The sequence below is a fragment of the Anas acuta genome, chromosome 3 (genome assembly GCF_963932015.1).
Source record: "Anas acuta chromosome 3, bAnaAcu1.1, whole genome shotgun sequence".
In the NCBI taxonomy this organism is placed as follows: domain Eukaryota; kingdom Metazoa; phylum Chordata; class Aves; order Anseriformes; family Anatidae; genus Anas; species Anas acuta.
In genome coordinates this window covers 58,208,765-58,212,783 of record NC_088981.1, presented here as the reverse complement: position 1 = coordinate 58,212,783, position 4,019 = coordinate 58,208,765, and positions in this window count along the sequence as shown.

Sequence of the window (4,019 nt, the reverse complement as noted above, 5' to 3'; positions counted from 1 at the left end):
GCTTTCCATCCCTAACTTAAGTTACTTTCTGTGTTGGTATTTCTGCCACGCTTACTGCTGTAAGATTTCTATTTTTAGTGGCTAACATTCAAACTACCTAGTTCAGGGCTCAGTGTAATTGAATTTCAACTACGTACACTGCATTTTGATATTTCTTTACTACTAGGAGCAGTGGAGAAGGCACTGGGCAGTTGATTAACAAGATTATCTTGGTGGCACTGTTAGGATGAGGTCTTTCCCAGCTAACTCAGTGTAGAGCCTCATGTGCTGTCTTGCAGAAGAGACAAACACAAGCAGTAATCAAATAAGACTGGAACAAATTTGGCCATCTGCCCTGTGTCATGGTGACCAGAAGTTAGAAGATAAGCAAATTTACAAACCTCGTTTCAATGAGGTTGCTTGTTTTGGTCTTTATATGTATTTCCCAGGAGCTCTGATGGCCTCGCTGTAGCAGATAGCTTTCTGATAAATGCTAACAAAGTTATGAGGAACAGATCTGCCTTCCTAATGATGAAAAACACAATGGTAAAAACCTAGGGAAAACAAGCTGCAACTGGCCCATCCACTTAATGGATTTTGATTATTGCCATTTACTGGAATATTTGGCTTTGGATCAATCAGGATCCTTGAAGATGAATACTTCATCTCTGTTGGGTACTTAGGATGCTAATTTTTAAGGGAGCCAGTAGTGACATGAACCGATCACTGCACAGACTTCAAATAATAGGTGAGATGATTTTACTTTTACGTGATGAACTAGAAAAATAAAGTCACAGGTATTAAGAAGATGCCTAGCTACAGGAGATTCTGCATTGCTGAGTGCCCGCAGGAAATTATTCACTGTTGGAAAGTGCTCCAGGCATTCAAAACCTTCAGTTCCCATTTCATGCCTTTATTGCATTCTCCATCGGGCGTGGGACTGAGTTCCTTTTTGTGGAGGAAGGTAGATTTTCTTTTCTGAATACTCCAGTCCCTGGCAGGAGTGTCCAGTGCTCAGTGCAGTCACTGCAGGTCTTGGGCTCTGACCCCACTGCTGTTCTGGCTCCCCAGCCCTGGCAGAAGCAGTGGATTTCCATCCTTTTTCATGTGGTGTGAAGAAGGAACCTGACCTTTCAGCAAACACTTCTAAATTTCCTGCTTGCTCAGGATACACATCGGGGTCCAAGAGTAGCACTAAAATGTCAAGATTTTGCTGAGATTTCCTTTGAGGTTAACTAAGAAGGGAAAGCTAGCGTTAACCTTAACAGACCTAAGGAAACACAGCATGGCATAAGTAACAGGGTAAAACAGCTACTGTTGCAAAGACATACAGGAGAACAGAAAAAAATAGACCAAATAGTATTCAGACCTAAGTTGCACAGCCTTTCAGCTCTAGAGGGAGGCTGGGGGTTGGCTGCTCTGTCCCACATAACCTTGGGTCAGGTGTTACTCCTTAGCAGCTTTTTATTAACAGGATAGTACAATCTTGCAAACCAGCAGTGCTTTGTTTGTTCGTTTTACTCCAGAAGCATACAGTGCATTTCAGAAAGCAAAAGATTTCAATTTCTCTTCAGAAGCAGGCTTGGATCAAACTTGTGTTGGTTATAGGAGGGTTTGTTAAAGACAGTGGTGTGAGCGGGTTAGAACTGGTCCCACCTGAGAGACCTGCTTATGAGAAATGTATTGGTTGGCATAGTGGAAGTAAGGGTTTTTTTTCTCTTTGCCACACAAATCAATTGTGTTTACTAACTGGGTAAAAGGTAGTCTTGCAGCATCTTGACGTGTTAGACAGGAATGTGTTTATAGAGACCTGGGAATGTTTTGACGATGGCTGGGAGCTAGGTGGCTCTGACACCTGCGCTTTTGATAAACTGCAAGTACAGCCATCACAAAAGATCATGACATATTTATGGTAGTGATGAGGAGTTAAGGATGTTGCAAATAGAGGAGGGACACAAATGGAAGCAAACTACTATTTACCCATTGGTGTAAGGCACCCCAAATGAGTTGGGGGATTACCCACCAACAGATGAGCACAATCGATGATTTCAAGTGTAAGGAGACGTTTTCAAAGATGCGTGGCTTTTTTAGATTCACACTCTCATTTATGTTTTAAAAGCCATGGGGTCAGTTTGCTGACAGCCCTCTGCTTCTGCAGTAGGCGAGGAGCATGCAGAGCTCCCTGCTGGCTTCAGCATTTGTGCAGAGGCTCTGCAGAGCAGGTGACGTTGCCTCAGGCCTTCCGTCAGCAGCTGCCCTGAGGTCCCTTAGAGTCACATTTCCTATTTTCCCTATTTTTCCGTTGAAGTATCTTTGCTTGTGATCCTTACAGAAAAAACTTTGAGTGACAGCTTGAGTCAGAGGCTAAACTTGTAGCTACAGTTTATCTGTAGTCCTTTGTCAAAAGCTTTTATTAGTGCATGTTGAGTGCAGTAGGGGCACTGCATTAGTGCAGTAGGTCAGCACTGGAGGTAGGACTCCTATTTCCAGGTGGCAACAAATTCCTGTGAAAGTTAAGAGGGTAGAAAGCTCCTACCATTGCCCTCAGGCAGGTGCAGGGCCTCTCTGCTCATCTCCATCAATTAAATTCCTGATTCTGTAGAGCAGAGAACACCCCTTAAACAGCTTTGACTGTTTTCCTTTGCTGTATGGCAAAACACAACATCTTTGCCCCAGCCAACTGCACTGCCTGAAACTGATTTTGCCGGTTGCTCCTGATCAATTGCTGAGTCTCCCTTTCAGTCTGATAACTGGTTGCCCTGCTCCCGGGTTGCTTTTTGGCTACGGCTTAAAAATGGGAGGCCCAGGGGCAAAGAGTGTGGGAGGAAATGAGAGAATAGCGTTGAGCAGCAGAACAGACTGCTACCTGTGTTTTCCCACAGAAATAAATAAATAAAAGATTGACCATAAAGGCTCTGTTTTCTAAAATGTTTACTATTTCTTTATGAAGCTGGGTAAAAAAAAAATAAATAAATGTTTGTTATTATAAGTCTGAAAGCTATGCAAGACCTGTTGTGCATACTATGAAAAAGTTCACCCTAATGGTTTTTAACATCTATCTTTAAAACCTATATAGTCATAAAACCAGAAACGTGCTCTCTGCTAAGATGCATATAGTCTGTGGTAACTGCTTAAAAAGTAAAATGTCTCTGTGATCACACAGGAAAGCGTAAGCACACTCAGTTCAGGATGACAGTTATTGAGGGGTGCTTGGGTCAGCCAGTTCAGCAGGAGACTCAGAGCACACGGTGTTTTCAAGTCCAGTGTGGTGACAGTTCACACTCACTAAATCATGTTGCACAAGCTGAGCCCATCTTTTTGTAGATGTGTATTTGCTCACATTACAAGGATCAAGGGGTAGTCCAAAGAACGTCATTTTTGCAGACGCAGGACTAGAAATGGATGTACAAAATACTCTAAGAACTGTCTTGTGTTGTGCAGAGACAAGGGGTGTGCAGGAGAAGTACCGCTTCCCTCGTGCCTCATCCAGGGCCACGAGCAAAGGAACGGTGCAGAAGCAGTTTTGCTGATAGCCACCCTGCGCAGTGGGATTTTTTGTTGTTGTTTAGGCTGATGCAGCTTACTATAGCATCACACTGGCTAGCAGCATTTCCAGATGCTGGAGTAGAATTTCATCTAACTCTGGCCCTGCTCCCTGGCACACTGAGTATCCCCTCTATCCCACTGGCCTGCTGTCCTCCTTAGCAGAAAGCAGTCAGACAAAATGAACCCCCCTGCTGTAAGCACAGACCATGTTCCTGTCAACATGCCAGCTTACTTTTGACAGCTGGAAGACGTTGTTTCTTAATGCCAGCTTTTGGGTGCAGAGCCGACGATACATGTTTATGGCACAGGCTGCTGCTAAATACCATGTCTTCTCTCAAGCTTTTGTTCCTTATTCTCTACCAGAGGTTTTCATAGCTGTGTGGTGCTGAGGAGCAAGTCTGTTCCTTATAACCTAAGTAAGTCTGGGAAAATCTGTATCAGCTAAACTGATTCTGGTGGTTTTTGAAAACAGAAGTCTGTACTTTTGGTTCTCT